The sequence below is a fragment of the Talpa europaea genome (assembly GCF_964194135.1).
Source record: "Talpa europaea genome assembly, chromosome: 8".
Taxonomy (NCBI): domain Eukaryota; kingdom Metazoa; phylum Chordata; class Mammalia; order Eulipotyphla; family Talpidae; genus Talpa; species Talpa europaea.
In genome coordinates this window covers 53237402-53257921 of record NC_140075.1, presented here as the reverse complement: position 1 = coordinate 53257921, position 20520 = coordinate 53237402, and the positions used below count along the sequence as shown (strand labels likewise).

General features: G+C 39.7%; 1 protein-coding gene across 1 annotated transcript in view; it reads right to left on the bottom strand.

Moving 5' to 3' along the window:
* IQCH (IQ motif containing H) overlaps window positions 1-20520 on the bottom strand; it is a gene marked incomplete at both ends in the record, with an annotated part of 190358 nt that overhangs the window by 28420 nt on the left and 141418 nt on the right. The gene's annotated exons all lie outside the window — the stretch shown is intronic.

The following is a 20520-nucleotide window of genomic DNA, read 5'->3' as shown; positions in this document are numbered from 1 at the left end:
TGATAAAGACAGGAACAAAGAAATGATGATGGAAACAGTGACCTGGACAGAGAATGCAAACCACCCCTGGCCACCCTAATCGCAGCAGCCAACTAACCCTGTCAACACATGACTTAAGGGAATAGATATTTTGCTTCTGTTTCTATTTCATTTGACTGAAGGATAGAGCCTCCAGTCTGATCCTGTTCAGAAGAATCAAGGTTCTTGTGGGAAGTTACCACATGGAAACACCTGGCAAGATAACCTGATGGAGATGCCCAGTCCCTAGAAGTTCATGTGAATTTGGATTTTTCTGCCTGTGGTTTGCCTTTTCAATGTGATCAGTGCAATGTTTTCTACTGAGAAAATGAGGACAGAAGCTTCAGAGAATGGGGATTTAAAGAAGAGCAGACATAAGAGGTAGAGTGAGTAAATATTTTTTGCCTTGATTTTAGAAAAAGCAGAGCTGGCTTCTCTGGGAATGTCAATATTATATTTAAGTAAAACTTATGGTTTGCTTGTAAGCCTTGGCCCTACCACCATTTTATTAAGAGAGTGCAGTGATGTCACCATGATGTCACCATATCCTCTACTAGAAACCAGTGATGAACCCTACCCTTGACTCACAGGGTTGTTAGAAAAGCGCTGAGATGCAATAAAATTTCAAATGTTTTGAAAGACAGAAATATGTAGGCAATAGTTACTATAAACTGCTAGATAACTGAGTAATGTCCATAATTCCTTTAAGAGATATTTACTGAGCATCTACTATGTGCTTAAATTGGTGATGGCAAAGTGGGTGCTGTGCTACTTCTCTTGTGCCATAGAAGACCATCCTTAGTCACCCTGTCTTCTACCACCACTCTAAATCCAGAAGCACCCATAATCTTCCTCAGTTCAATGTCCAAGGCATATTATTTGTGCTAGTCAATGGCATGTAGGCACAGGTCCTGCCACTGAGAAGGGGGAGACAGGTACATGCATATTCAGTAAGTTTCAACACAATGTAATGTGTGCTATGATAAAGGGATGGGACAAAGTACCACTGAAGGGGACCTCCCTGGTGGCTCAGGGGTTTGGCTCAGCGCTATCACCTCCATGGCCTGAGTTCGATCCCCGGCCAGGGAGCTGACCCACATGGTGCAACAGACATCTCCTGCCTCTCCCGTTGCTCCCCTCAGCAGTATATTTCAGTAGATCTGCCTGTTCTGCTCCCCACTCTGTCTCTGGTGAATCCTCTCACCCCCCCCACACCTCTGGCCTGCACCCTAGTTCTTATATGCATAAATAAAAAAAAATAAATCTTTAAAAAACAAAAACAAAGTACCACTGAAGCAGAAATAAACTGAGTTTAATCTAGTTAAACTCAGGACTGCATCATTTGAAGGTGACATTTGAGCTTTAACAACACAGAACATGACTGTCTCCCATGTGTACCTATTGCATGCCAGTACCTATTGCATGCCAGGTACTTGATCTCAGATATTTATAGTAACTTAAAAAATTACAGCCCCCCGTCATAGATGAAGAAACAGGTTACAGCCCTCTGTCATGCATGAAGAAACCCACAGAGCAAGGTAGTGGTAGTGCTGAGATTTGAATCCAGTTCTGCTTGACTCCAAGTGTACCTCTTCCCATTGCCTGGGGAGAAGATGGCACCAATTCTGGCCCAGCCTGTCCTTCTCCTGTACCAGCTCCCAGTCAAATTAACAGCCGAAGTTGCAAAAGATCAAAACATGTTCTTGTTTAATATAATCCATGCCATGGAAATGTCTTGTGGAGAAAACATGAAGTATTATATTTCTGGAGTATACTGTAATTAGCAGTAATGCATTTTCACTGTAGGAAGTTGGAAACTAACACATTTTCATGAAGACTTGATTAAACATTTTTTCCTCTTAGAAAGCCTACATGTGCCCCACACACCAACTCGGTATGTTAAAATACATAATATATCTGCCCTAGAGTGGACTCCTCTCAAACAAATCTAGCAGTGAGTGACTTGAGTAAGCATTGAATGTAAATGGCATCATTATAAGGATATTAAGAGGTCAAGCTGTCAAGGCCCCTTGCTAAACTGAAGCTAATTTCAGGAGTCATATTCGCACAGTAATGCCCTTTTATAATAGCAGATAAATCACATTTGCAACAATTGTTAAAAACTAACTGCCAAGTATCTGTTGCAGTTGTAAATATCCTATTTGTCAACTTAAATATTTCCTGCTGTATGGCATAAAATGCAAATCAGATGGGGACAGCTACTTTTCCTTAATATGAGAAAGTGAACTTGCTGTTCTTGCATGTCAGACATTTTTAAATGCCTCTATTTTGAGGATTTAGTATCTGATCAAAGGGAAATGTATATAGAAAATACTACCAATATTTAATTATATTATTTATTTTAATAGTTATTAATTATATTAATGTTTTGGTGGCAGGGATTTTAATGGGAAGGCAGCCAGTGTAGAGGAGAGAGAGAACCAAGGTCAGAAAGCCTACATCTGGGACTCACAAATAGTGTAAACTTGAATGAGTTATTTAAGCTCTTTCAAACTCAGAGTCCTTAAGAAAAAAAGGAGCAAATACTAATACCAACACATGGGATTTTGAAAATTTTATAACTTTGTAAGTTCAATGCAAATGTATAGTTATGATTACTAAACATTTCCTTTTAAGAGGAGTAGGATCTTAGGAGACATATTTTTGGTTGTCTATATAGATGTGAGATTGCCCTATTCAATACTGTTTTCCCCATTCATAATCATTGTGTTCAACCTCAGCAATCCTGTAAGTACTGAGATTTGGGCAAGGTTGCTATTACCCTGTCTCCTTTTGACTTAGTATACTGAGATCAATAAACGGTTTCATGGTTTCTCTAAGATCGTAGAGGACAGACCAGAACTTTGGTCTTTCTGGAGCCAGAGTGCTTTTGCTTCCCCACGCTGCCCTAAATCCTTGGTTCACAGAGGAAATAGAACAAATTTCTTTAAGCCTTTTCCTCAACAGCAGGCTTGCCTGAATTGCTCAGATAATTGTTCTGTTCTCCATCTGGTTTTTCCATTGAAGACACCGCCTGAGGCATGCTTGTTTTGTGTACAGGGGTTCCTATCCCCCCCTCTAGACTGTCAGTCCTTTAGAGGAAGCTGCTGAAGCTTTGTCTTCTCACAACACCCCGTGTCGGGGCAGGGCTCAGCACGCAGCAGGGCATCAGCGCCTCAGTGATTCACTGACAACTCCTCTCCAACTTTTCAGGAACAGGGTCTAGGTGGCTATCTTGAAGCTGGTTTCAGATTCGAATGCAGCAAATACTCACCAAGCATGTCTGTGTCAGCTCTAAGCTTTCACACATACCTTATTTAATCCTAGCCTCGATTTTGGACTTCAGAACCTAATGTCTCTCTACATTAGTCTCAGCCCAGTTTAGATGTGCAATGCTGGTGGCCTATACAGAGGCATGGAGTGTGGATGGGGAGTAGACAGATTTTATTTTTTAATGTTTAGGAAGTGCTTTGACAGGACTTGCCTGCAATGGCCTGTAATGGCCAGCTAGACAGGTTAATTGATTGGGCATGAGGGTGAGGGAAAAGCATCATTCAAGTTTAGTGTTGGAAAGAACCTTGAAAAATCATCTACTACAGTGAGTTTACTGGTGTGAGAAGCCAGGTGGTGGTTTGCCCTAGGTTGTAGAGTCAGATAGCAAAGGTCTGGGATGAGAACCCAAGTTGTCTCAGCTCCCAGAGGAAATCACTTGTGGGTAGTTGTTGGATCAGTGAGCTTCAAATATCATTTTGTTAAAAATGGTTAGACTGCTAAGAGATTAACACTAAAGCCTTAAGCACAAGTAACAAAGCATTACTTCTAGTATTCAAAAATTGCAGCTGTCCAACTTTGGGCATTGGTGAAGAAGATTATGAAGATTATGATACATCCAAATGATGGGATATTATCATTAGAGATAATGATTGTGAATAACTTTTGATGATGTAGGAAGATATACAAAACAGCAAGAGGGGAATATTAAGTTGTGTAGGCAATATGACTTCAGCTTTGCAAAAATACTTTCCTGGAAATTCTAAATCAAATTATCTGGTAGCCACTGACACGAGCATCTGAAAAGTGATTGGTCATTGAGGTGTGCTATAAATGTACAGTACACATCAGATTTTGAAGACTGAGGAGATACAAAGGAATGTGAAGTGTCTCAGTAATATTTTATAATGATTACATGTTGAAATGATATTTTGGTTATCTTGGGTTAAATAACACTTGAAACTATTTTCATAGATTTTTTTGGTTATATTTTAAAATGAAAATTAATGTAACTTTCTATTTCTATTGGATTGGTTGTGAAAGAGCCCATTGCAAGGGGGAGGACTGTAAGGGTGGGGTGAAAGAGGGCTACAGAGGTCTCAGCTTCTACTGCCTTGACCTGGTGACCTGGGACGGAATGGGCAGAACAGAGGGCAGAAGGCAGCCAAGACACAGCAACAGCCTCATTGCTTTTAAACATGCATGTGAGAGCCAGAAGGCAGAGGTGAGCTTGCCCAGAGTTGTTCTGTTTTCAGGTTCTGGGTCCTGTTTGGACCACAAGCTTTGGAATGAAAAGAGAATAATATGCTTCTATGTGGGGAGGTATGGGAGAGAGGCCTGGTGTGGAGTCCTTTTTGCCTTAGGTGATCCAGGCAGATGGAGGCCGCCTGCTCACCCCTGCTGCTTCTGCCTCTTTCCTGTGACAGGCAGGATGGATGGGTGGTAGAGCATGCAGATGTGGGCAGATGTGCTCAGGCCCTGCATTCTGTGACTGTCTCCAACTGCAAAAAAAGTTCTTTGGTCTTGCCACCTCATGGAGAATTTTTTAAAAGGCAGATCCCCCAATGAAGGTGACTGAGAGATGCAGTGCTAGGAATCCACTCATCACAGAAATGCCATCAGGGCTTTTGAGCCATGCACAGCCCATCCTCCTTAGCAGCCTGTCTTGGCTGAGCATGTGTAGACTACCTCACTGCCCAGGTCTTAATTCACAGTCCCAATCTGACAGGAAATCCACCATTGGACTACTTGATTCTTCCTAGAATCAAGCCCTTAGTCAGACCGTGACTCCTTACAACTATGATTGAATTATGGAGGCCAGGCCACGTGCCCTGTGCCTCTGTTGCTGGCTGGGTAGCACAGCGACGGTAGGTCAAAGTACCCTCTGTCCTTGCAGAACCTAAGGCATATTTCCTACTTAACAATTGTGGAGGCCAGGAGTCCATTGGAGGGTGTTGAGCAGAGGATTAAAATGATCTAACTCATATTTTAAAATGGTACTCTGGTGGTGGTAAGAAGAACTGCTGGGGGCAAGGATGGAAATGGGGAGACTATTGCAGTGGACTGGCAATTAATTGCAGTGATCTGGGTGCGGGATGGTGGTATCTGGATGGCATGGTAATGGTTGGAAGGAGTGGTCATATTATAGATGTATTTCAAAACTAGAACTCTTGAAAGGTTGGATACAGGGTGTGAGAGTAAGAGAAATCAAGGGTGTCTTCAGAAATTTTGCCCTGAAAAATGGAAAGATGGAATTGATCATGTACTGAGTAGGCCAGACTGCTAGAGGAAGAGCTTTTTTCTTTTTTTTAAAGATTTATTTATGCATACAAGAATTGGGGTACAGGCCAGAGGTGTGGGGGGTGAGAAGATTCACTAGAGACAGAGTGAGGAACAGGACAGACAGACTGACTGAAATACACTGCTGAAGGGAGCAGTAGGTGAGTCAGGAGAGGTCTGCTGCACCATGTGGGTAGCTCCCTGGCCAGGGATCAAACTCATACTGCAATGGCTATGAATAGCTTCATAAGTTGTGTCTTAACCCCTTGCGCCACCAGGGAGGCCCTAGAGGAAGACTTTAAAGGGTGAAATCAAGAGCTTACATTTGGACACGTTAAGTGTGAGATGCCGTTGTTGAATGGTGGTCTAGAGAATGGGAGGAGATCTCCGACTCCTTTTCTCCTTTCTCAGTTGTAAACTCAGGAAGCTGAGCTTGGCTAGTTTGTAGGGATAAAGCAGAATCATTCCCTGGTAGGGAGGCATCTTTTTCTCTGGTCTCCTTAGTTGGAGACCTGAGGAATTCCTTAGAGGCAATGCCTCTCATTGTATATAGGCTAAGATGAAACAAGGTTGAGAGGATAAGAGCAGCTTGGCAGAGGAAAGGGAATATAGCAGTTTGAGGATAATGGGGACTGCAGAGGCCTGTGCCTTGATGGAGGCAGGTGGCCTGGCTGGATTGAGAAGAGCACTGGGCAGAGTTAGGACTTCACTGGGAGTGTTGGCTTTGCCATTTACCAAGTGTATGATCTTAATTTTCTCCTCCACTCTGAACTCAGCTTCCTTGTCTGTTGAAACAAGATATTGCTAATTGCTAATTCCTATTAACAGATCTGATGGTCTCTATTTCTGAGGGCTTACTTGACTACATGAGTAATCTAGTACTCAAGTGTGAATCTATTACTCAAGAGTGAATCTAGGACCTGGCAGATACAAATCTTTATGGTCCTGCCTACTTCCTGGTGTGATGACCAGGAGTAGAGTCAGGTCCAGGTGTAAGAACTCGCTTGTACTTACTTCAAGTACATATTTCTCCTTCTTAGAGTTGGGGAACACTTTTGCCTCATCTCAAATATTGTTTAAAAGTAGGCTCCAAAATCCCAGCCATCATGCAGAGAACATACTTTCTTAGGCAGCTACCAAATGACATCTCTTTCCATTTCGATCACTGAATCATACTGGGAAGTACTGAGCTTCATTGTGGTAAATATACTGATACTTAATATTATACTGATACTCAGTATTCAAGAAGTTGGCACACTGCATTGTAAGAATTTTTCAGTTAGTAAATTATTAATATGATTATGGTATTTGGAAAGAATCGTTTGTATTACATTAAAAAAAACACAATAGGCAGAGGAGACTGCAGCCTCTTATCATGTTGCCACCTAGTGGCTGCTTCTGGGATAGCCCAGTGTTTTGGAGAGGCGTAGGTGCTAGGTTATGGTTAGGAAGTTTCATGGTGAAGCAGTCATCTTGGGCCTTGATCAACACCTGAGACTCTCAACACTCATCTTGGAGGCCTTCTCTTCTGTCTTTATCAATCCAGTTTATTCTTTTGGGCACGATTTGAATTCATGAGGCCGTCTCTGAGCAACTAGTGCTTCCACTCTTTGTACTACCCACCCTGGATACCGCCTTATGTGGGTCTTTGGAGTCTGTAGGTACCCAAAGCAGCAAAAAAGTCTCCACCATTTCACTTAGCAGTCAGAGCTACCACCATGCCTAGGGCCTGAATGATTTCCTAAGGTTCTTGAAATATTTGGCTTCTGAAAAAGACATGACTCCCAAATATGAACAGAAAAATCTAAAACAATAATAAATGTTTTAAAAATATCAACACAATTGAGGTGTCTATTACATGCAACAGTTATTACACGTATTTGATTAATCATATCTCACAGGAGTGCATTTACTGCATTTGCTATAATGCAGGGGGATGGAATCTCTAAAACTGAAAATATTCAGAAGCCAGAGAGGCCCTAAACCCTGGCCCTGGCCAACCTAAATTGATGTTCAATTGTTCTCTCCTCTGAGAGGTGAACTTATTCGCTGAGGACCCTCCCTTGGGGAGAGAGCTGGAATAGAAACCCAGATTTCCTGATTCCTAGTCCAGCTCTTTCCATGACACCCAGTTACCAGTATTAATAGCTCAATTTCTTCATAGCACCAAAAGCATTTTTGTAAGTGGGAATTCTTTCAGGACATGCAGGAATTATATTCAAAATTAACTTGGGGATCCAAAATAAGAAGCATTGAAATTTAAAACTACATCATCAGCAATTGTGTTTTTCACTTTTGTAAAAAAAAAAAATCACAGATCTTTTAATAAACTCTTACCTTCTCTGCTTCCTTTTTCAATTCCATTTCTTCCACTATCTCTACAAATCTATGGTCTTCTCTATATTCCTTTCAAGAGTGATGGCCTAACTAAGATTATTTGTATTCTTAAGGTACAGAATTACATACTAGTTTCTTTTTAAGTATTTCCTCCTTCTTTTATTATTAATTTTTGGAAGACCACTTTATTTTGACATTAAGCACTATGCTATAATAAACACAAAAGCCCAATTTTTATAACCTATTACAGGTTCTAGGACTAGTAATTGTATATGCTTCTTCCATGGTAATTCAATACAATAATCACATGCTGTAGATAGTCATTCTTCTTTAATTTTCATGCTATAAATGTCAGGACTGGTGAATGATTTGCTGAGTTGAGAAGTGCTCTTTTTAAAGTTATAGAAATGAACTCCAAAAGGCTCTTACATAGATTTTCAAAGTGGGAAGCTCTTGTTCTATAGCTCAATGAGGGAGGGCTCCTGTGCCCAGTGAGATGAGGATGAACTTGCAGTACTGACCCTTCAGTGAGTTGGCAGCAGAGTTCACTTTCCCTTCTAGTTTTCTGGACATCTTCAGTAAGCCAGAATGTTTAAAAAGAACCACCTTAGTTGCAGAATATGTAGGTGAGAAACGGGAGCTATCAGAGCTATGGCCTTAGTGTTGGTCTTGTTCCCCTCCCCTCAAGCCCCAGACACGAGGGTCCAAGAAGGAAAAAGACCTGGTCAAAAGCACAGTTCAGACCAGAACTTAGAGCTCTGGATTTTAAGTCAAAGGTAAATTTGTTTATATTTGGAAAATTCACAGAGAGAATTGACCATGATCAGGGACTTCTATTACAATATGTTTTCAGCACCCTGCACAATACCTAGCAGAGCATATTAAATCTTTGTTGGATGATTCAATTAAGTAGCGCAAGTTAAAAATCTTTCCTTTAAAACAGAGACAGAAGAGATACTACTTTAAACCATAAGGATGGCTAAGAGAAAAAAAAATGTAACAAGTAGTGGCAAAGATATGGAGAACTGGAACCCTTACACATTGCAAGTGAAATTGTAAAATGGTAGAGCCACTTACAAAACCAGTGTGGCAGTTCCTCAAAGTGCTAAATTTTGACTTACCATATGATCCTTTGATTCTGCTCCTGAAGTATGTAACCAAGAGGAATGAAAATGTTTTCATACAAAAAGTTGTACGCAATGTTCACAGTAGAATCATTCACAACAGTCAAAATATGGAAGCAAACCAAATGTCCACCAACTGATGATTAAATAAACAAATTGTGGTCTATGCATATAATGTAGTATTATTCAGCCTGTTAAAGGAATGAAGCACTGATACATGCTACAACATGGTTGAACCTTGAAGACATTATTTTAACCTATTTTGTGATAAAACCTATCACAAAAAACTATCTATTATGATGCCATTTATATGAAATGTCCAGAATTGAGAAACCATAGAGGCAGCAATTGGTTTCCAATAGCTGGATGGAAGAGGGTATGGGGAGTGATTTCTGGTGGTACAGGGTTTCTTTTTGGGGTAAGGGAAATAGTCTAAAAATAGATAATGGTGATGACTGTATAATTATGAATATACTAAAAATCACTGAAGCATACTCTTTAAAAGGGTGAGTGTTATGTCATGTGGTATCTCAATAAAGATACACACACAGTCTCCAGGAGACCCATTCAAGGAAAGACAATACAATTTGTATGGCCACTTGTTTGGATCTAGTGGTGTGTATAACTACTGAATGAGGAAGCCTCATATAAGCCCCTTCAAATACCCCCACCCCTATACTGTTCTTTCAATTTATTCTAGGTACTTTCAAGTCTGTACTCTAAAAAGCTTTTCCATATTTGGTTAAAAAATATCTGCTACATACACTAAAGCAAATGAATGTCCAGCAAGAGTTAAAACCTGCAACTTAATAAGCAGTCCAGGGCTGGACAAAGGATAATGTATTAGCATCTGTCAAAAGATGCAATTAGTTGTGAAGATACAGTGTCACTTTTCTAAAAGCCAGTACAATTCCTCCTACTCCCTACCATAGGCCTTCATGTTATATCGGCAACTGGGCTGAGTGGGGCTGACATGGTCAAATCCAGAAGAGAGGCAGGACTGGTCAGGTAAGTAGGCATGTGACACAGGAAAGCTTATCCTAGACACTTCCACTTCCCTTCTTCTTTCCTGTTTGTTGCTCATTCTCCCCCTCCTCCAGCATCTCAGTTTGCCATCTATGCTTAGGGCACCCTACAAGCCTTATGCCTTCTCTAGGGACACTTCCTCATCTGCGTCAAGTTAACTTAGTACTCCATAAGTTTGGACTAATTTGGTGATGGTAAGAGTTGAGCCCTAGATAGTACATGTTTATCATAAAGGAAGCTTTGTTTTTGGTTATCTGAGAGATGGATCTAAATTTGTCTTTGTTGTCTATGGACTGGTATTTGATTCAGCACCTAACAATCCAATAGGGTCTTTTGAGATGGTAGCAATATCAAGAAAACTGCCTATTTGGCCACATGGAGGAAGGAAAAAGGAAGAGTAATTAATGTAAATCAAGGGTCTGTTATGTACAAGGTACCCTGGTATTTTTTCATGTCATCCTCCTAGCAATCTTGTGAGGTAGAGATTCACATCCCCATTTTATAGAAGTGGAAATGGAGACTGAAAGAACCCAGTAATGTGCCAGTTCCACAGCTAAGTTTTAGGCTAGAATGAAGATACAGGTTTGCCTAATACTGAAGTCTAGGTGTTTTCTGCTGTGTTTGAAAGCTCAGGGATGATTCTCTGCCTGGCCAGGAAGCAAATGCTTGGTAAAATGTGAGAGAGCACTGAGGTGCTGGCAGTAACATCCAGAAGCTCCACCAATTTCTCCATGGTTCTGAAGTCTATAATTTACTGAGGGACTTTTTTTTTTTTTAAGATTTATTTATTTATTCATACAAGCACTGGGTATAGTCAGAAGTGCGGGAGGGTGAGAGAATTCACCAGAGCCAGAGAGGGGAGCAGAACAGGCAGGCTGACAAAGAAATACACTGCTGAGGGGAGCAGTGGGCGGGGCAGGAGAAGTCTGCGCGCCATGTGGGACCCTCGCAGGTGGCAGGGGATGGAGCTTCGCAGCCCAGTGCTCAACCGCTGTGCCACCAGGGGAGGCCCCTGAAGGATTTTTGGCAAGTCACTGAACACCTTTCTACCATCTTCCCCCATTATTTGTAAAACACTTAGAGAGCCTATAATAAAATAGTTGTCTAAAAAGGAAGAAATATTGTCCTTTAGTGTAGGCAAAATGCCAAGGTTCCTACCTATGATCAATAAAAGTCCTGTGGCACTTTCCAGAAATGTATGGGTGGAGCTTTAAGGGCCCTTGGAAAAATTCCATTTGAGTAACTGCTGACTAAAATCATCCCTCAGTTTCACCTGAATAAGAGTTCTTCAGTTCTGGAAAACCTGTCAGACTCTGCTGCTATGTTAGGCCTCCCTTCTGTTGAGGTTTATTCCTTAGACTGCTTTTACTGACTGCCCTCTCTGATACCATTTGTCAGAAGGTCCAATTTCTAGTGAATGAAAGAATCAGCGTTAAAGAAGCTATTTTCTTTTTCCTTCCTTCCCCTTTTTCTCCCACTCTCTTCTAAAATTCAGTGCACTGTTTCTTTTTTTTTTTTAATAAATTTTATTGTTATATTCCCCATACAATTGCAGCCCCCCCATTCTGACCCCAATCCCTCCCCTCCCGCCCCCGCCCCCCTAAAAGTGTCTCTGGTTCATAGTTTTTTGTTGGTTTTGATTTTCACTTTCTTATATTCATTTTCCTGGTCCCTTATTTAAGTTTTCTAGATTCCTGCTATGAGTGAGACCATCCGGTATTTTTCTTTTTCTTTTTGGCTTATTTCGCTGAGCATGATCCCTTCCAGCGCCATCCATGTTGCTGCAAATTGCATGTGTTTATCTTTTTTGAATGCTGAGTAATATTCCATGGTATATATGTACCACATCTTCTTGATCCAGTCATCTATTTTTGGGCATTTGGGTTGTTTCCAAAGCTTAGCTATTGTAAACAGTGCTGCTATAAACATAGGGGTGCAGGTGCTCTTTGGAATTGATGTTTCTGTGTCCTTTGGGTAAATACCTAGGAGTGGAATTGCTGGATCATATGGAAGCTCTATGTTTAGTAGGTCCAGAAATCTCCACACAGCTTTCCACAGTGGTTGGACCAGTTTGCACTCCCACCAACAGAGTGCACTGTTTCTTAACATATAGTTTACTCTCAGGAGAACATACTAGGTGTTTTTTTTTTTTTTTAAGATTTATTTATTTATGCATACAAGAACCAGGGTACAGGCCAGAGGTAAGGGAGGATGAGAGGATTCACCAGAGACAGAGTGGGGAACAGAACAGGCACACTGACTGAAATACACTGCTGAGGGGAGCAGCAGGCGAGACAGGAGAGGTCTGCTGTGCCATGTGGGTATCTCCCTGGCTGGCAGGGATCAAACCCACACTGCAGAGGCTGCGGACAGCTTCACAGTGCTACGCTCAGCAGCCTGCACCACCAGGGAGGCCCTACTAGGTGGTTCTTAAGTGACAGCAGCACTACTTGTGTTTGATAAGCATTTAATGCAAATTCTTCATAGAAATTTGCAGAAAAGAATTGTGAAAATTCTTTATATTTCCTTCACCAACAAGTGAATAAAATACAAAATACATACAGTGATTTTCCTCCCTCCCCTAATCTGAGATAGCGTATTATTTGGTATGCCATAGGTCTTTAAGATGAATGGAAGTTTTATAGTTATTTCTTTGAAAGTTCTTGTTTATAGTGAGCCTCTTTAGAGATGTCCTCCTGTCTTACACACTTCTGTTTACAGAGGGCAAAGCACTTTGTGGCTGAGATGTGGGGTTCACGCCTGCTCCTTCCAGTTCAGGGAAGAGCTGAGGAGACTCTAAGTGTCCTCCTGGGTGGTAGCTGCCAATGTCAGAGGAACTCCGTGTTCCCATTGGAACCTCCTATAATGTCTCTGTAATTCCTCTCGATTTCCTGCCTGTGTTTCCCCTATGGGAGGTGTGTTTCCTTTTACTTGACCTTGTATATTGTATTGGTTTGTGGACTTAGCCATTGATCAAGTTTCAGTGGGTTGGTTTGATAACATTTACATATTAATACAGGTGTGAGGAAATTGAAAAAAGTTAAAAAAAAAGACATAAATAAGTAGGCTTTCTGGAGTGGACTAAGAAGGTGGTGTGGTAGCGGGAAATTGACTCCCTCCAGAAGCAAAACCATTTCATGTATTTATTTATAAGGACTTGGAATAATAGGCAGCAAAATGAATCTTATGTTTAAGAAAGCAAACTGTATGTTTGAAGGAATATACATATTGTTAAAACAGTTCTATTTATGCAAAAGATTCATGTAACTTTATAAAGGTTTTCAGGGATTTTAAAGGATTTTAAGTGCTGTGTTAGACTGTACTAGTAACAGATGTTCAACGGCATGTTTAAGTTTTTGTTTTACTGAAAAAGCAATGGATTACTTGATATTTTCTTTTTAAAAAATCATACCAAAGTCACAATATTGTAAGTATGGCTCAAATCCATTCTTTCTAAAATACACAAATGATTTAAAATAACATAAGGGCTTCTAAAAATAAATATAACTGTAGTGGTGCTAAAGATTTTGCTTGCTAAATATTTTCTTTAGAATCCCAGCCTTTTGTGTCACTTCTTGTTCTTTTTCTACGAAGACAGATGGTGTCAGTAATTGCCTATATATTTAATTAAGTTAAAAAGCTACATAGTAAGGTTTTGGCAAAAAGTAGGAAAATTTGTGCTATGAGCAAAGAAAGCAAAAGGAAGCAGAAATTAGCATAAGACACTATTCCTCATCAAACACACATTTTGATATCCATATGTGGTGGAATGTGCGATTATATTTCATCAATCTAATGATAAGAACAAAGGCATTTATACCAAAAGAGAAAGCCCCTCACAGAATCTAGACGGCACTTCTCTGCCACTTGTTACTGCTAGACAGGAATGAATGACTCTCCCTATTGTCCACATCACCTCCAACCTTGGCCCAATACTTAGTGGTTATTCTAAACTCCTCTGATAACCAGGTTTCCCCCAGGATTTCTCGCGAACAGGTTAATCATTGTGACATTATCTTGGGGGTGGGGGTAGGTGGGGAAGAGAAGTACTTGTAGAAAGAGAGTAGCTACTTGTAGAAAGTGGTTGGAAAACTGAGTCAAGCATTCTTGTGGTGTCTGTTTTCAATGTTCCCATCCCGTGAATCCACCTTCTGGCTTAATGGCAATATGGCACTCCCAGCTGTGGTGCTGTGTATGGGCTTGCTCATTTAAACTTTTAAAGCTTAAAAATGGCTACCACAACACTGATTTTATTCCATTTCGCTTAGTCATTAACATTTAATGATTACCTTATGTGCTGAGCACAAGGATAGAATATATTAAAAAAAATAGGAGATGTGTTTTCTGGCTTGAAGCTGTTCAGCTCAATTCAACAAGCATATTGGGGATATACAAAAGAAACATCGATTTTCTTTGGTGATGGTGGTTGAGGAGGGGGGAGAGACTTACAAAAAGAAGTCACCATAAATTCAGTGCTGTACCACAGTATCTGCTGTAAGAGAAAGAGCATAGGCTTGGTAGCTGACTAAGTCATGGCTGGATTCCTGGATTTGCCACTTCATAGCTATGTGACCTTGAACATGACATTCTAGCCTCAGTTTCTTCAAGAGGTTAATGATACCCTCTTTCCAGGGCATGTGGATTAGGAATACCACATGTAAAATATATATCATAGTTTCTGGTACTTGATAAAAATTCAATAAATAATATTATAATTAATAATTACTGTGGCCATCAATACTATATCTTAGCTCTGAGAGACTGAAATGAGGTGGGGGATTAATTTAGGTGGGTTTCCACAAAAAAATGGGATTTTGAAATATCTCAGAAGCAGGGAAATTGTATACTGACAGAAAAGAAAGGAAAGGAAATTTGTAGGAATGAAGATGGCATGTGGGAGGCAGGTTGTGAATGTGTTGTGGAATATGGGAGTCACCAGGCAGGCCAACTTGCTTGTCCTGAAGAGTACTTGGACATGATCAGTGTCACAAGCATTTGGTACCACATGATGGATGGGGCTGATTCAGGGCTGTTTTAAGAAGTAGGTAAGACCCAAAGAAAATTACCTGGTATTTTGTCACCCCAACATTATGGTACAGGAAAAATTACTGTAAAAATGAATGTTGACAACTTTGCTAGGGAAAATTTGTCACACAAAATGTCTTGACCACAGCTGAAAGCTAGAAGTAGGAAGGAGCCACTCAGTTATGTTTCTGTGGTGGTGGAGAATGAGCTATTAACCCAATGTATGCAGGGAATCGTCTGGCCTTTCTTTGCATTAGCGGGGAGTCTTTTCTTTCCCTCCTATCCACTGCCCTCCTTCGTCCTACAGAAATGTGGCACCTCCTGTAAAATAAAGGTTGTTGTGTGAGTGCCCAGATTTGCCCTATCCTGTTTATGGTGCTGGTGATGAAAGTTAAAGACCCCCAAAGTCCAGAGAGAAGTGCATGGGTTTCATTCAAGAGGAAGCAGTTATCTCCATGATGGGAGTGGGCATCTGAAGTCCTGTGTGGAATGACTGGATGTTAATAGAACTGGGTCTATTTTATGTAGACCAACTAAAGTTCTACCCAAGAGCTAATTAAGCTTGGACTTAATCTTTCTGAAGGTCAAGGTTTATAAGGTAAAGGGGGTTAACTGAACACTTAAGGACTGTCACATATGGTAACATGTAGAGGAAAGTTGCCCATTAGCTTACCTGCCCTTATCAGTGTTAAGAAACAGAACTGTAATTTTCACTGTAAAATTTATTGTCATCATTGCATTTGTGCTTATTCTAGAAGTCATCATCATCACTATCAACATTATTATTACTAGTATATTACCGGTCTCTTTCATTGACACAAAGATGTAGACCTTTTAAAGGGACAGGTCTTTTACTTTAATGCTCCAAAACCCTTTGGGATCTATTTTCCTTTCACTAGGTATTAACTTGTGATTAACAATGTGCCTATTGCAGCATTTAAAAACACTGAATAATAGGCACTTCTGTTTATACCAAAGACCTATTAAAGTTTAATTTAGATATACACTGTTAACCTTCTTATATATAAATAAAATACCTTCCCTAAAGAGAAAAAGCAAATCTCACTGAGCTCCTTTGGTGTTTTCCCTTGTATATCTTGAAAACAAAGATAGGGAGATCTTGCAAATGAGAGTACTAGAGGGGGACTCAGAACCAGTATTCATTCATTCATTTAATAAATATTTATTGTGGATCTATCCTATGCTAGACATGGTGCTAGGTGCTGAGAATATAGCAATGAATAAGAAGGAATTATGCTATTTTTGTAGATCATGTCCTTTTCCAGTCTCTGAAATAAATGTATTCATTTTTGAGGCTTATATCTCACTTTGAGATGATGATAATGTTCACTGACTTTTAAAAATAATGCTAATTCAATTCAGATTCCACTCACAGTTTGAGAACCTGCTGAGGGCTCGGGTGATAGTTTTACATGTGATTATGCCATTTGATTTAATAATAACAGTACCTTATTCCTGCTCAGCCTCTCAGAACATCCTCTGAGAAAGGACAGAATTCTACCATTTGTCAATGGAAAAACAAGGCACAGAGAGGTCCAGTGAATTGTCTGAAGATCACAGCTGGCTAGTGGAAAGATGGGTGCCAGAACCCGTTACCCAGCATGATGAACGTATTTTCACCTACCCCTTTCCTTCTGTTCTACCCAGATATATTTTGATTGAGAAACTCTTAGAAAAGGTTTTAGAACTGTTTCTTTTATATGCTCTGATATACATCAGGCTCTCCATTTTTGTCTTTCTCACAATTTGTACGTGTAACAAGTCTCATTTCCTTATGTATCTAGAGAGACCCATTGCTAGTTGTCTGCGGCCGTTTTTCATCTGCACTCTTTCCTTCCAGCTTGCATCTCCCTTTCTTAAAAAAAAAAAAAAATCATCTCTTGGTGCACGGGTGCATTGGGGAAGGAAATTCCATGGGGACTACACCTGATGGCGTGGGAGGAAGCAAATATTGTTTAAAAATGAACAACAATATAAAAATAAAAAAGTACATAAAAAAATCATCCATCAATGCTCATGACAGATACAGTTATTTCAAAAGTTCGCAACTGTGCTATCTAATAACAAAGACATTTTTAATTTGGGAACTGGGCAAAGACGGCCTCTTTGCCAAGATATTTATTTGGGGACTTTTATATAAAACATGATATATAAATGCATATTTATATGTGGCAAGTCAGATAGGATGTTTGCAAGACTTAATTTGCTGTTTTTATTGATAACTATTTCGCACTTTCTTACCACCATCCCTTCACTGCCTCTTTCCCACTTGAAATGTACTTTCTTACCTCCCTTAAAATCCTAATTATTTTTAAGTTCAAATCCCACCTACTCTGTAAAAATCTTTCTTGATTGCTCTAAGCAGAAGGGATCTCTCACTCATTTGAATTCACATAGCAAATCATTTGGAGGTTAAATTGATGTTACCTTTTTGATGTCTCTTTTATTGTTCTGTGTAGTTGCTACTTAAGCTTTTTCTTATAATTCATTTTCAAGTCTGTCTCTCCAAGGTCTCAAGTCTGTCTCTCTAAAGTCAGGCACTTCCATGTCTTTTGCATCTTTGGAACCTCTCTAGCATAATGACTTACACATAACAGCTATCCAATAAACATGTGCTTTCTTTTGGAATTTTCTAGAAGTAGATAAGTGCGCCATATCTGGATCATCCAGAAGTTCCAAAAGTCCATCAATTAATTGGCTGCCACGTGATTACCATTGTGCCAGACATCCCAAATGGGTAAAAGTTCAGTGTATTTTCTAGAGGATTTAAACATCTCACAGAGGTAGTATTTACATCTAAGAATAGTAAGTGTACAAAAACAAAGGTGTACGGGTGTATTAAGTAAAACTGGATGACAAATGTTAAATGAGCTTCTCATGACAGAGAATGTCAGCTTCTAACATAGGGCCAGCGTAGGCCCTTCAGAGGTATTTGGTCACTGAACATGTCAGTCTCTCTTTAAAGCCTCCGGTAGGTGCTTCTCGTTCACCCTGGAACCCACCTCACACTGTCCATGAAGGGTATGAGTCCAGGACCCATCTGGTTATGAAAATAGCTTCTGTTACTTTTTGTTTAAGGGCTAAATCCCTCCAGCACAATAGGAGGCAAAACTCCTCCCCTTACTGGGGAAAGACCAGATCTCCTGCATGGATGGATACCTGTTGCTTCATGTATCCTGCACGCAGAGTCTCTGCAAGCTTGGAATTTCCCCATTTCTAGGGTACTGGAATCTTGCACATAATTCCACTGGCAGGAGAGGTTTTGTACTATGCTTCTCCCAGTTCAGTTTCCTTGGGACTGACCCTTATCCATGTATTCTAAAGCAATCCTGTGTTCTTTTTGATATCCCCGATACTTATACTCTACATTTCCCAAACTGTTCCTCCATTCTGTTACCCTAGACCTCACTCTCATCTCCTTAAGTCTCATCTCCTTAAGTGTGGACAGGATATTCCACACTTATCTGGAGTTGATTCACAATTGTGGGCTTGTTCCTGGTGCACCACTCATATCTTTCTTTGGCTTTTGGTCCTCTTTGCTCTTACCATGCCAGCATGATTAGTAATGGGGGTCCCCTGGGACTAGAGAGCAAGAATTTGAGATTGATGCAGTCACCTCAGTTTTTTGCCTCCCATATCTATCATGAGACGTGTATGTGAGTTAGATCATGTATGTGAAAGTGCTTTTCACATCATAACATACTGTGTAAATTCATAATGATCATTAATCATATGCTTTCATTGCAAATATAATGTGTGCTTATTTTTGAAAATGCAAATGCAGAAAGCACAAAGCATTCTCTGTATTAACTTTCTATTACTTCTGTAATCAGTTGCTGTATACTTTGTGGCTTACTGGGTCGGAAGTGAGAAGTCTCACTGGGCTAAAATTAAGGTGTCAATAGGGCCTTTTTCCCCCTCCTGCAGGCCCCAGAGGAAATTTTGTTTCCTTGCCTTTTCTAGCTTCTAGAGGCTGTCCATATCCATTGGTTTGCCACTTCCTCCATTTTCAAAGCCAGCAGAACCCTTGTGATTACTTTAGACCACCTAGATAGTGTAGGATAATCTTCCCATCTAAAGATCCTTAAATTAATCACACATACATGTTGCCAATGTATGGGTTATATTCACAGGTTTCATGGATTAGGACATGGACATCTTTGGGGTGGTCATTACCCTGCCTATTACATCCTCAACCCTCCAATCCAGAAATAATGGTTATGATATTTTAGTATTTTTTAAGGTTCTTTTTGCTCTGAATATGAATATAAATAATTTTAAAATAAAATAGTCATCATAGTGCATATATTATCATATAATATATATTACCTTTCCACTGTTCTATGAACAGTTTCCTGTCAAATATTCTTCAGAAACTTGAGTTTTACTGTTTTCAAAGTATTTTATTCTTTGTATCTACCATAATTTGCTTTAAAAATTATATTATTGGAATTTAAGCTTTGTGAAATTTTTTTACTATTTTTGGTATTGTGATTAATATATGAGTACATAAATCTTTGTGACTATTTCCTTGTGATAATTGCTAAGAAGTAGATTCTTACTATTAAATTTTGAATAAAAAGTAAGCACTATGAAACTGTTATTGAAATAAAAAGTTTTTTAAATTGGAGATTTCCTCAGAAGTTAAGTAAGCTATGTTATCAGGGAAATGCAAATCAAAACCACAATGAGATTTCATGTCACAATGGTTCTAATGGATATTATCAAAAGTCAAGAAATAATAAATTTTGACAAGGACAGAATGGACAGAATGTAAACTCTTACAGCCACTCTGGAAAACAGTATTGAAATTCTGCAAATCACTGAAGATAGACTTTCCATGTGATCCAGTATCCTCATTTTTGGTATTTGCCCAAGCAATGTGAAAACACTAATTTAAAAAGATATGTGATGCACCCTATGTTCATTGCAGCACTCTTCACAGTAGCCAAGCTATACGAAAATGCCTAAAAATGGATGAATGGATTAAGAAGATGTGGTGTGTATATATACAAAGGAATGCTACTCAGTCGTAAAAAGCTGAAATATTGCTACTTGCAACAACTTGAATGGACCTTGAGGAGATTATGCTAAGTGAAATAGAAGGAGGAAGATAAATACTGTATGATTTCACTCATTTGTGAATTTTTTTTAAAAAAGAAGCAGTTGATCCAGCAAAACAAAAACAAATCCTTAGACTCTGGCAACATAATGGTGGTTACCAGAGTGGGTGCTGGAATAGGCAGAAGGAGGCAGATTGGGTGGTGTGGATGGTGACTGGACATTTGGTGGCAGGGGAGGTGTAACCAAATGCAGTTTCTGGGGTGAGAAACTGTACATTTGAAATCTATACAGTGTTGTGAACTCATGTTACTTCAATCAAAAGAAAAAGCTGGAGAGGGGGAGAAGTCAAGTAAGT